Below are 14,757 nucleotides of genomic sequence, written 5' to 3' on the forward strand. Positions count from 1 at the left end.
TTAGAAGTGTTTCACATGTACCAACATTGAAAAAAAACTTTCATTTTGTCAAATGAATACCTAACAAGGGCAATAAAAAAAGATTTACATGGACTTTTTTTCAGAAATACTTTTTGATGTTTTGAAATGTAAGTGTTTTTTTTTAATTGTACAAAAGCCTTTGTAAGTAGGCTTAACACTTGAGAGAAAACATCGTTAGCACTCGTCTTCATTAAACATTTGTTAACAGCCCCCGGTCAGATCCATAAGTTTTAACCAGACAAGTTTGGAGGGCCTGACCCATACAGGTGGTCAAATTCGAGTGGTTAGCTTGTTCAGGGTCTAAAGGTATCATATCAGAAGGATTTAAATGTTTTTGAAATGAGACAACAATCACCCACAATGACCGATGCTGATAAGAATTCAGACTTCTGACCAATCAACCTTTGCTTGGGTGGGTCTTTTATATCATCAACTTAATTACAGAACTATCCGAGAATTATTCAAAGACGACAACCCTCGTTTGTACCCTGAACTTCCGTAATTAGCATGGTATATTTTCAACTCTCTTCCGCCATGTCAGATCCTTTTGGTCAATCATATGGCCACCTAGGGTCACCAACAATAGCTGATCAATGGTGTTAGAGTTCCTCAGCTTCTTAGACCATTGGTCATTTCTTGTTTTTTTTCACCAAATGAATGAGTAAGCCCCGGGGAATCAAAGCCTGACCCACACTTTCCACCCACCCATGCGGCCGCTACAAGGACGACCCACCTAAGATATAATTGGCCGATGAATCAGATTATCACAGGTCTAATCAATACCAATTAATATGATATTTTGTAGCTACTTATTTTACCTGTCGTCTCGCTAATTTAGACTTTTTTACCTGGACAATTCTTACCTGCCCGCAGACAATTGGTAATTGTCTTCACAGGTGGATCAAGGAGCAACGGAAATATACAAAGAGATGCCCTACAGGTACCAGACTCATATTTGTAGAGCCTTTTTAGTGAAAAAACAACCTAGAATGCAGATAAAGATTAGCTAAAAGTGCTAAGGTCATAAATCAAAGAACGATATCGACAATATTTTTATAAATCTTTTTTCAGTTTTACAATTCATCAAAGGGAATTACCATAAGATACCATTGGCTCGGGTGTGAAAGTTGTTAAAACATTTGAAAAGATTGATCATAAATTATATAAATAACACATTCATAATATTTCTTTCTTTGAGGTATTTTTTATTATTATCACTTATCCTCTAAGCCAAAGAACAAACATTCTTTACCCAAATGTTGAAGGTGACAATTATGCTCATTAGTGAGTAAATATTTTAATTATGATTTTAATCATTTCCCATGGTAATCAAAATGTTAGTTCCTCCAGTGAGGACTCATTCACCCCTGAAATTTTATAATGGACTGTTTCAGCTTCAGTTTTAGGAGATTTCAAACGAGTCTTTGGGGCTGAATGAGTTTGAGAATAATTGGTGGGAAAGATTAAATCAAAATTAACGATACTTATCAGAACAAAAGTGTGTACAATTATTTTCTGAATTGTTATAGTTGATATAGATTAATATCTTAAGATTATTTCAGCATTAAACCTGTAGATTATTGATAATAATCAGGCATAAAAATCAATGATGCAATAGATAGTATTAAATATTTAGGAATCTTTTACATGTGAAAACAATTTAACAGGTATCAACGTTCTACCTAGTTAGTTTGTCAATGTACCTTTTAACAATCAAACAGGTTTAAAATCTTCATTTTATTAATCATTGCAAAATTTTAGAATCAATATTTTGCAATTTGTAATGTTTCAATTAAGTTCTTTGGGTAGAAAGAAGAATCTTCCAGGGGTTGTTTGACTGGTGGTGTCACTTCCTAGAACAACCAATCAAGTTAGGATTTGTTTTAGTTCTTATAAACAGCCAAGGTAATGTATGGATAGGCCAGCTATGATTGGGAGCTAGAGGAAAGCAGGAGTACTCACTGAAAACCCATCAACCTACAATTAGTACTTGGCTACTGTCACATAAGGGTTTTCGATTGGTAATACATGTATGTTGAATACTTTATTCACTAAGCTGCCATGGCATCTCAGATGGGACTCTCATAGGGAACTGCATGGGAAAAGATGTGGTTATTTATCAGAATGAAGTTCATTGGTATATCAATGAGCATTAGGTAGATAAAAACACATGTGAACCCAGATATCAAGTAGGCTTCTTATCTCTCCAGTATCACTTGTACTATTGATGTAAACTGGCAGATAGAAAAACACTTTTTCATATAACTACTACCTAAGTATAAGTAAAGGTTTAATGAGAAGAATTAGCAAGATTTAAGATGTTACTTAGCCCAAGGACTCGACTAATCTGCCGGATTAAATGTCACTTCACATGGTTTTTGTCACCAGACAAAAAATCTGTCAAATATACAAGTATATATAGCATACGGACACCTAGGGTTAAATCTCCTTTTTTTTTTTTACAATAGTAAGATGAACAAAATAAGGCAACCCACCCAACTATATTTGTGTCTGAATCCCTTCAAGCCATTCTGGTAGATTATATATATACAGACACCTGAACACTAATAAAGAGAGAATGGATGTGATAGGTCACGACCTTCCACTTAGCAAAAAATAAACTCCTTCACCAGATTGTAAAATGTGTAATAGCTAACGAGGACAATTTGGAGCTGGGCCAGAGACTGACAGAGTACAACCATTCTGTTATCAGTCCACAGAATGTATCCTCCAGATTGTCACAGAACTGCACCCACTCAAAAACAAGTCTTAGTCCTGCATTCCTCTTCAGTTACAATTACTCGTTTTGCCAGATGTGGTTTGATATCTTAACTTACAGATAAGTATATTTATGCAGTCTCGCTAGGGGAGACCACATTGTAAGAATAAATGCTTCTCTTGCCAATGTCCGCCACAAATAAATGTTTTTCTCTGACTTTATCTCCGCTCGACCCGTGTTTTCCCGACAATCTGACAACTGTAATTACTTTAATTGGTATGTTTTATCCATGATTATTTATACAGGTTTTCTATTAAATGCATCTGCACAATATCACCAGGTATCCACGACAACCATGGCTGACAGGTACAACTGTCACATGACTTTGACAAAAACCATGGCCGATTTTAATTTGTTTTCATGAATTCCCGAGGTGTAATTTATGTTAAGTCTGTGAACAGCCTACCTGAGAAACCTTACTTTACATTAATTGTTCGTTGGTTGATTGGGCTTTACTCCCCATTAACAGCTAAGTAATAGAAGAGAAAAGAAGAAAATTCAAACATCCAGTAACTGTAAAAATTAAGTCTCTTATTTGTTGCATATTGTAAATTAAAACACTCATTCAACTTTCATAGCAGTTATGGAATGACACTGTAAAAATGGCATAAAAACTGCATTATACTTTAAACAAAATTTTGAAAATGAACAAATAATGCATTTACATTGGCAATTTTTTTCAGAAGAAATTTAAGCAACTTTTTTTAGTTATATTTGACGTTATCCTGTAATATGAAGCTAACTCCCACATTTAATATTATATCACTACTATCGTGAAACACTGATACGCCGAGGGAGTATCCAATCCTTATCCACCTTAAGACTACACCTTTAGTGTTTCTCATATTTATGAAATGACAGCAGAGCATAAGAGAGGTGACCCTTTCAAAGAAACTCAGGTATAAAACATAGCTAAAGATGGTGGAATGAAGTTGGGAGGTGGGCAATTTTGTTGAAAAGAAAGTTAAGGATAAACTATACAAAATGTCGTTTACCATATGGCTTTTAATCTACATGAATTGGAGAGGATGAATAAACGAACTCCGCAGGTCAAAGATAGGACTACTAACATCAAATAAGTATGGCCAATAATATTTTCATACAAGGAAGGTAGGATCATACTAAAACCAAGATACTAGAGCAGATTATAGCGGGAGTTTTATAGGTACTAATCCTCATCTGAAATCAGCGATCATAAAAAAGTAGCACCTTTCCTCAGCCCTTTCAACACCCACATACCCTAATGATAATCAGCTTATACGGCTGTCGTCCCTATCATATACCTGCAGATTTTAAAAATTAATACTACAGAAAATAATAAGTATGTCTATTGCCGGTCACGGGTAGGGGGCTGGGTTATGAATGGTGCTTAATATTCAAGAAAAAAATCACCAGGTATGAAATGACAATAATGAAATGAGGGAAATCTATGACAGGTGAACTGTTCATTAGTGTCGAGAAATTAATTCACCTTTTTAACACCTGTCCGATTAGGTGACATTATCTAATTCATACTTATCTGATCTAAACCCACAGGTATGATAATGTTTATTTACAAATAATAACCGATCAACGAGAGCAGTTAATATTTGTTTAAATAAATCATATTTAAAACCTGGATATTAACACATTATGTTATTAGGTATTTATAATGGTTTAGTGTCAAAACATTTGACAGGTAAAAACAAACAAAAAATGATTACTGAATTAACTTTAAAACATTGTCATTTGAGAGATAATAATATGAATATAATGCTTGTGTATGTAATCACGATAAATATGATAATCAATATATATACATAGAAAATCTCAGAATTTCTATAGACTAAGATTTATGTAATATTAAACACTGCTTATACCATAGTTAACATATCTTTCAAAATTTTAATCACCGTAAATAGCAGCGACGTATCATTTGAATCGCTCATATTTGTAATGACCAGTATTTCAAAATTTACAATGCACACTTTTTTTTATATTGATAATTGAAAACAAAACGTCTTTTTATGTTACAAAAGTTACTTAATATATACAAAATACTACTGGTTAAGTTATCTAAAATGTTAATACTCCATAATAATGTCTGATGGCCATCATTTAGATCAGATAACGATGGGTGATTAACCAAGACACCACTAGCTATTTGTGAACACCTGGTCCAGTACTCTCCTTCTATTTTTCAGTGAACTCCAAGACAATGTTTGATAAATATTTTGTCCTCAATCATCTTTGATTTCATATGGTATTTTCTTTAAGTTGCCCATTTTCTAAACATGACATAAAAACAGATTTGCATATCAACAAGAGCCTCAATAGAACAGATTTCTACACTTTGCATAATTCCTGGAAAATAGTATTAACAGCCTCAAGCCTCAAAAATGGGCTACAGAGACCATTTTGAATTACGTATAATCTGTAATTTATTTATTAATGTATCTATCTAGTTATAGATAGTAATAGGTGGAACAAGAACTATGTTGGGTTTGACTGAGAGCAATATTGAACTAAAGCCCAAAGATAATGCCAAAATGTCAAAATCAGAACTAGGCCTGGTACAAATTTTCATATTATTTCTTCTGAATTGTTTAGACAAAATAAACTATCTGCCTGAAAGCATGTTTCCAAAGCCTGAGCCACATGTGTTCTTACAACGCTCAACATCGACATGAAATCAGCATTTTATAATACACAGCGTTTCTAAAAACCTTACATGTGGTGAATTGTTTACCTAGTAAAACCTCCTGAGGTTAAGATCCACCGACATCATTTGTATAATAACCATTTTATGCATCAAAATATTGTTCCGTACAAAACACGAGGCCTTTAACCATATGTTTAAAGTCGCATTTGACCTGTATTCATCCAGAAAATTACCCAAGTCAATATTGATTCTGAAAATACAAACATTTACCCAGCTCATAAAGAGGTTATTACATATTTTGTTATGAAAGAAAAACAAATCCGAAAAATTCATTTAGATTTTACGATGAATGTCTGGCGTAAGTGTCCTTCTGGGCATATAATAGTGCTGGTAGTTGGCGTCTTTATCGGGTCTTCAACCATAGAGAACTACTTTGATACCTAATTTAAAGGTAAGCCTCACTTTGAATGTTACATAAAAGGCCAGTGTCACACTTCGCGGCTAATTCTTTTATAACCTGTCAAAACTTCCGGCAATCACGTAGAAATAAAATCAATTTAAAACTTTTCTATTTTAATAGTGGACGTTGTTTGATCCCAACAGATTTTCTAATGATGTGTTGTATATCTGTAATTCAAGGTACTACCTGTGTGGACATATACTCAGTAAGTCGCCAGGTAAATAGCCGTACCTGGCATCAAACGGACGGTGTCACATTTCACAAAATTACTTTTGGGGTTAGAGAGAAAATCACTTTCCTATTGTATGGACAGTTCTTTCCTCTAATGAGGTGAATTCCTTTTAAGAATGTTTTAGGTAAAGAGACGTTTAATAAATGGACACTCTTTTTAACATTTTTGCTCCAACAGTGAGGTTTAAATGATCCTCAGCATGAAGAAATGATAGCCACCATACGAACGCCACAAGACGATCAGAGTCTTGGTATTTCATCCGCTCCCATACCGCGAGTCCCTGTACACCAGTTTCTATGCCTCTAAAATTTTATATGAAAATTTATATCATAACCCAAGAAGCTGGGGCAGCTCCGTATTTAATTCAGTAAATTATAGACGGAAAAGTAGACATTAAACTTCTACGCCTGGTTGGCCGTACCATAGAAATTCTAGATTCTAAATCTTGATATGTGTCAGAATTTCTTTTTCGAGATGAAGCAGGAAATTTTAAGGTTGAATTACTGCAGTAGAGGTGGCAATAAAAGTTTGCCATCATTTTTAATCTTATCTACACTGCCTTGCCTCACAGAGCCTGTGTCATTCATGTAGTTAAAATTTATTTCAATCATATTTTTTAATCTGTTTTTTCCTTTTTTTGCTTCTATAGATGAAACTTCAGATACTGATGTAACTTTGTCCTTCAGTGAATTGCACGAAACGTAAAATTCTCATTTGCATGGTTAGCTTTTGGGTCTATTTCACTAAAATATAAAAGTCTCATAAATATAAAATTTGGAAAATGAAAAATTTAGAAAAACAGTAGAACCTGTTAAATTATTAAATGAACATGTGCATAAGGCATGAATTATTTTGCAAAATGAAATAAAAAAGCTCAAACATTCTTTTTGGAATTTTACGGATTAAGCAGCTTTGAATATGTTATAGACTGAGGAAATACAAGACCTTTGAAGATTCAGTCATTTTAAAGATTCAAAGTGATGTTTATAGATACTCTAAGTAAAATCTAAGTTTGAAGTCAACAAAATGTATCAAAGCATTACATGTGTATAATCTGTATTACAAATCTGGTTCTGAAAAGTTTTCTCTGATAATTGGAGATTTTATTGCATTTTTACATAAAATCAGTTCAATCTGTGGGATCTGAAATAAAGTCATTCAAACTTAATGTCCAGTTGAAAGAATTTCGAGTTTTCTGGGAAATTAGTATGAAGTGAACCTTTTTGTTGGGCAAAATAAAATTAGAATTGAAGGACTTTTAAGTTGTATTTTATTAAATTTCATTGTGAACAGAACAACTTTTGCTAGGACTAGAATAACAAAAAGACATTTGAATTTCACAGCTATAGGTATTTGGTTCAAATTTTATATCACCACAAAGGGAGCAATTATTTCAAAAGTTAAAGAAATGCTTAATGATCACAGACTGTTTCACAAATAGGCTTAGATTGTTGTTAAAAATAAAATTAGATGAAATGGAATGTTTATCTACTGTACAAATTAAGTAGAAGCATGTTGCACACAAAAAACTAAGCTTGATAAAAAATCAAACAGGTTGAAAAGAAAGTGAAATACAGTTCAATTACTTTGATATGGTACAGTGTACGATATACTGGTGCCAGTTTATCAAATTCAAATTAAAGTAAATCACCTTATACTAGATAAGGCGCTAATCAAATTAAGCTGTGTCTCCTTAGGCACAAGATATACAGTATCCTAAACCACCTGATGGCCCTCCGACAGACGTTTAATCTCTAAACAAAACGTAATCTTAAAACGTTAAGGCTATAAATCTAATCACAGCCTAACTTTAATCTCGGGATTCAAAACTAGTAGTATCAGGGATATTCACCATTGACTAATTCAAGCACGTGTTGAAATGAACCACTGGTACATGTTCTTAATTTAATTTGGTGAAAATACCTAGCATAATCATATTTACATATACAAATAATGATCTGTTTATAGAATAGTGCACTGTATTGGATATACTTTAATGCTTACAGTGTCTACATTTGTAGACTTTTTAAAATCAAAATGTACAGAGGGTCATAAGAAATATAACTGATACAATGCAAAAGACCATAAGCCTTGGTACATGGCAAAGGGCATGTCTGTCTTTGCATATTGCAGATTTATCTCCCTTGGGGTTAGTATCCACTGTGACGTCATTATTATGTAAGCAAAACTTGTGTAGGTTTCTTTGAAAAGTAGACATTATGCTTGCAAACACATGTCGTCTGATCAATACCTACACATAAGGGCAAATAACTCTGTAATATACAAATACTGCAGAATTACACTCAAATTTTTGGTACAATGTTGTCTATAACTCTCCATCTTCATCTAATGGTATATTATTACACGATATGTTCCACTACCCAAAGATGGACTTTCATAAGAATTCTACAGAAATGACTGTGTTGTCTGAAACTAGAGTTACTATAATGGGGCTCATTTTATTTTCATAGTAATATTGACCTTAATATTTGATCTTGAGATTGACTGAATTACTAGTTTTCAATATCTACTGATGGAAATCCAATGAAGATGCAAGTAAATAGGAAATATGTATACAGGTTTCAATGCCACAGAGTAACAGTTTGAAGTCTCTTCAATTCTTCAAAAAAATTTATTGCTTTTTTTTTTTTTTACAAACTTTTCAAACAGCCTGAATTTTTTTTATCAGAAAATGTCCCTAATTCAAGATGATGCTCATGCAACCAAGAAGACTAGAAGTGTATAGACTAACCCTCAACTTCCCATCCAACTAACTACAGTCTGTAGTTTGAAATCAATATACATATCTGTCTTGAGGTTGATTAAAACAAAAACAAAAAACACTTAGAAATATACTCACCTGGAAATTCATATCTACACTGAACAAAATTTTAAACGCAATTCTAAACTCACCTTGGCTGATCTTTCACTTCCAATGTACAATATTTTGACTACAGAACCTGAAAATTAAAAGTAAAAGTTCAATAACCACAGTAACTTTGTAACCCGTTGTACGTCCTACACATAGAAATGTCTAACTTATCCTGTCAACACACAGGTATCGTATAACTCCTAACGCTGACGGGAGCTAGCCGAGCCGAAACTGTCCAATGAAGGAGCCGAGCTTTATCGTCATTCATCAAAGTTCAAAGTCGTTAAAACCAAAGATAGAAATCAGCTTTCTCCTCCAAAAATCTGGGTAACATTCTCACAAAAACATGTATCTCATCTCAAAATCACTACATTGGTGCAATGCTCAAAGGTGTATAGAGAGAACTTTCTCAATTATTTCGTGTTAAAATTCCTGGATAAATTATCTGTTAAATATAATTCTATATTGTATATATCATATCATAGTCTAAGCTCTGACATTATAGAATACACCAATATTATTGGTTGACACTGTGTGGCCGTGGGATGGTAACCAGATCCGTGATCCTTCCCCATATCTACTCTGGACACTATTGTTCATCCTAAACAATTACCTACGCTATAAAAATCACTTTTCACCAACGGGTTGGAGATACCATCTTTATATACGATATGAAAAATGAAAACGATTCCACCATACCTTGGTGTGGATATGAAGAGGTCACCTGACACCTATACCCGGTACATCTCTCGATTGTGGCCCATTGTCCGTCAAACTAAATCTGTTTCATGGAGAATATTTTAGAAGATATTTAATGATTGTCATGAAGGACCTATTATGGTCTTTTGGCACCTGAGGAGATTTCCCGAATCGATTGTCTGTAGATTTATCTTCGCTTTGTACAATGATCAAGCATAATATCAGGTATATCGAGCGACCAGCTCAAAATGAAAACATTATCAGTTGAGACTTAGCCCAGTTAGAAGTCAAGTCTTTTACTAAATACGTCTAAGTAAACTAGAATGGTATATCATGAGATCATTAATAACATGTAGCCAAGTTCTTTGTCTTTCCTCTTACAAATTCATGCTTGATCAAGCCTGCACAATCAGACACTAATTTTACCAATTTCAAGGGGGTTGCATCGTTTTGTGTTTAAAAGCTGACCAGATACCGAGACCGAGATAAGTTTGTGCGACAATCAACCGTTAGTCTGCCCAGCTATTGTTCGGCTTAAACACCTTGATTGTGCGATCTTGTGAAGATCTAAATGCGTGCCTTTAATTTGAGTTTGGTTACAAACACAATATCTGTTTTACAACACTGTGTCGCATATTGTTCTGGATTTATTTGGCAAGACGGCACCGATTCCGACAGGCGATAAATCCATTGTTCCAAATTTGATTTGATGGTTGGTGATTTTAAACATTTCATTAGATTTCAATCAGTGATTGTTTAATGTGACTAGTCTTCGAATTAATTTGATAGTTCACGATTTTACATTTCATTAGATCAGAAGTCTTGATTTTGTAAATTGTAAAGTCTAGCTGTAAATGTGCCGATTTAATTTAATCGAGTGTTTTAAATTTAATACCACGTACACCTGCAGTGCTAACTGGGAATGATGCCTCCAAAAGATAAAGAAGATATACACAACAACTAAAACAACAATAGGGATAGATTAGATCTGTTTGTATGTATTTATTTGTGACCTATAAGATGATATGTCACTAGATTCCGTGGGGGTTACCTCAACATTCCCATCGGTGGGAAATCAATGTAAACATATAGGTGGTGCACCTGCCATTTTGTTTTATTTTAGATTGTGAATACCTATCGTTTATTTTGTCTTGTGTCACACAAATACCAATATGACTTACAATGCAATTTTAACCCATTTATTTTTGTTTAAACTTCATTATTTAAATCAAAATGTTTAATGACAGCAGGAATCATTGAACTAGAAATGTCTGCATTTATAAACAAACACCCATACATCCATATCAGAGGAGGGGATGATGTGTCATACGTTACACATTGTGATCAAATTCTCCACCCACCTCATTGTATGGAAAGGGACTTAAAAAAACCTTTTCTCTTGGTAGGAGAAATTCCCACTACCAGTCACATTGTTATACATACATGCGTTACATTATCTGTCAGGCAAGTTTATTTTTTACCATGTTGCATGTAAACATGAAATGTGTATTATATTTTCGTCAGTCAATTCAAATTCTCATAACACTTTGTCAAATATGACCTACAAAGTACATGACCTTCTGTTAAAATTGATATTGTTTGGGTTTTTTTTTGTAAATACATACAGATATTTAAGGATACAATTTTGTCCCATGCTCTATTAAAGTTATGAAACAGGTACAATATACACCACCAGACAAGTTTTTCTATAATTTTTCATTATTAATACATGATATTATACACACCCTATTGAGAAACACTTTCTGAAGGTCACGACCTTGGATTTAACATCTGTTGTTATGACGATTGTGACACGTTTTATTTTACACATAACAGATATTCTGTATATGTATACCAAAATATACATGGTGTCTGTACATCGAACAGCATGTTAATATCACCATATATACCTTGCACTGTAATGGCCATTAGAAGCTTTCTCTAAGAACAGCCAGGTTTTTTTGATACCAAAACTTATTATTATATTAGCCTTATATGGTCAAAGCTGTTAATTGGACAAGAATGAAAAACAAAAACAAACAAAAAGAGGATATATCTTTTTTGAGGGGGGGAGGAGGGGATTATTCTTTTCTTTTTTCTTAATTTTTTTGAGGGGAGGGGGAGGAGGGGCATTTATGGTAGGTAAATGATCAGAAAGGCCTAATTTCAAATTTCATTATGAATATTGTTTTTCTTTAGCATCTGTGGTAGAATCTTGTGCTGATGTCATTATCAGCTGTGTCCTTCAATTAAAATAAAAATCAAAATGTAAAAGGTAACATCCCTGACAAACTCCTTAACCAATACAGAATTATCACTAGAATAGAATGACACAAGATCATAATGGCAAATACCATTAGCATGTGGTCATGAGTTTACCTTTCATAGAAAATCATTGTGTTTAATGTAAATTGTGTACCCAGGTAGATCATTTAATGTCATGGTGATTTTCAAACATTTTCTATGAAATAATTAAAAAATGAAGTTATGACAACCCATCACTAAATTTACAACAAGCTTATCTAACATGGCAGCTGTTTTTTATAACATTATACAGTATAATTATTTTTCCTTTGTTCAACATCAACATTGAGGTTTATAGATTTCATTTATTTGACAATGGTTTCTTTCCATTGTTATATTATTTGATAAGGATATATAATAGCTGGTATCAAGATCCCAGATGCTGTCCTATTTATTCATGATTGTCACCTAATCAAAATGCGTCCATTAGATTGGTTACCCGGCCAACCCTTTCATAACAAGTTCTATTTTATCCCCCCACCCCCCCACATTTTTAACTTGCACAATGAAAGGACCAAAATTGTAAGACTCCATTTCAGTTTAAATATTAGAGAGACTTTTTGTCAGTTAGTTAAATAGCCATCAAATGAAATACATTGTTTTCTTTTCTTTTTTATGTGTTTTGTCTTTACAGCCAAAGTCAGCTAATGATGGAGGTGAAAAAAGCTGGAGTACCCAGAGAAAAACCACAAACCTTATGATGATCAATACCTGGCAACTGTACATATGATGTCCCACATGGGATTGGACTTTGAAACCCACAGGTAGTGGGCTAGTGGTAATATTTTTGCCAAATTACCTTGACCAATTGGTCACCTTAGCCTCTTGTTCTACCAAATACCAGTATCTGTTTGTTTCAAGTCTTGTTTGTTTTCAGATTAACAAGATTTTCACTTGAATACAGACCTAGTACAACAGGTACAAAACAGAAAATGAATCATACATTTAGATTTAACGTAATCAAATCATGATAACCAAAAATGGATCCAATAATACAAGTTCACACTGACATTTCATCTGTCTTGCAGAGTTTCATATGAATATTTTAATTGAATAAAGTGATGCTACACTACACCTTCCTGGTGTCATAGCTACCCTTATACAGTATCGTCATGGCAATCAATTAACCTGAACATACCTGTGCTCAGGTGAGATAACGAGAAAATGGAGGAGACGGCTACCTGTCAGCTTCCCTGTGACACTGTAGGTGGTAATTGTAGTGACACAGGAGGAAGGCAAACTTAAAAAGGTGCGCATTTCTCCGTAAATATGCCGGATTTCTATCGCTGTCAACAGAATAGGATAGGTGTACAGCAATGATTGACAAACACAGGCTCCCTTTTACAGCAAAATCACCGGGTTTTCTCTTCCCTTCGTGTAATTGAAGAGAAAACAAACAGATTCAGAGTTTATTTGTACTCTTCTTGCAGACAGTGGGCTAGGGTAGAGAAAGAGAGAGCGAGGGTCGACACAGTCTCCGTAACCAATAGGTGACAGTTCGTACCGAGAACAGGTGATCAATCTTGGTCAGCTCGCCCTCCCCCCATTATCAGCTTAGAAAACAAAACATAGTAGGATAGCCTTAGTTAGCTGACAAGGTCACTGTTCCTTATACAATAGGGTGGGTCCAGGGTCGATCACACTTCTGATCCTTCTTCTACAGTGTTACCAAGACGATAGCAGCATGTAAATACTGTAAGCCAATGGTTAATTGCCATCCCCTAAATTCTAGCTTGCAGGTAAAAATTTCAAAAACACCAAATCCCTCTAACCTTGAAAAACTATTACTGTTTACCCTATGCCTCTTGGCTATTCTCAAGCCATTTCTACATATAACATAACAACACATTACAACCCTTTGACCTTGAGCATTAGGTTATCCCAGTATGTCCAAGGTGATTATATGAATACTTTTTTTTCGAGATATAAAAAGGACCATTTCTAAATATGGTAGTGCTTAAGAATTGGCTTTAATTGAATCACGTGTCATTGACAATTTTCTAAAACACCATAGAAAGTCATTTTGTAATTCTAGCAGCTTTATTTTGTCAAACAGAAAAAAAAAATGTATACAAACATGTACATGTATCTGTAATGATTGAAATGAAACATTGGTTATGACCTTGAAAAAAAGAATTGGTATAGCTTCAATGTCCATGTTTGAGTGATACCTAAAAATTGAACACAGGAAAATTGAGATTTGGACAGTAAGACCATACAACGACTAAATAAAAAAAAATTTGCTTTTGCCACAAATGTCCAGGCAAATAAAGCCTACTTTGGTTCATTAAAGACCCTGAGGCCATCATTTTACCGGCTGATCCAATTGTTATTACTTCATTGTCATCTCACTTCCTGTAGAAGTTAAATCAGACAGACGATTTCTTCATCAGAAAGTCATTATAGTACTCAGACAATTGGACTAGACATCTTATCAGTATGTAATATTACCTCTGACCTCTGTAGGTCACAATGCAAAGCTGTAAGGTCAGCGGAGAGGTCAAGGTCATAACATCATCAGACATTCATTTGGTCTCCACTAAATATTATTATATCTTATAGTGCATTTATATCATAAGTTCTCTGTCTACTCGCTTATGAATTTATTCCCTCTTTTGTTTAAGAGTGAAATTAATTATTGGGACATTATTCAACATTATCAAAAACCATATCAGTATTAAATACAGTAATGCAATACCATCTGCTTTCCATCCACTTTCTCATGAGTCCCTAATGGCCAACTGTCATC

The 14,757-nt window shown here is 34.0% G+C and overlaps 1 protein-coding gene across 1 annotated transcript in view; it reads right to left on the reverse strand.

Annotated features, from left to right (window-relative positions):
- The window catches only part of LOC138327605 (protocadherin-9-like), a 28,403-nt gene extending 18,594 nt beyond the window's left edge, over positions 1–9,809 (reverse strand). The window contains exons 1-2 of the mRNA XM_069273819.1: positions 9,705–9,809; positions 9,047–9,093 (exon numbers count right to left, since the gene is read on the reverse strand). The gene's annotated coding sequence lies outside the window, so the exon portion shown is untranslated. The remainder of the gene's footprint in view (positions 1–9,046; positions 9,094–9,704) is intronic.
- Between the last annotated feature and the right edge of the window lie 4,948 nt (positions 9,810–14,757).

Source organism: Argopecten irradians, chromosome 7 (assembly GCF_041381155.1).
Source record: "Argopecten irradians isolate NY chromosome 7, Ai_NY, whole genome shotgun sequence".
Classification (NCBI taxonomy): Eukaryota; Metazoa; Mollusca; class Bivalvia; order Pectinida; family Pectinidae; genus Argopecten; species Argopecten irradians.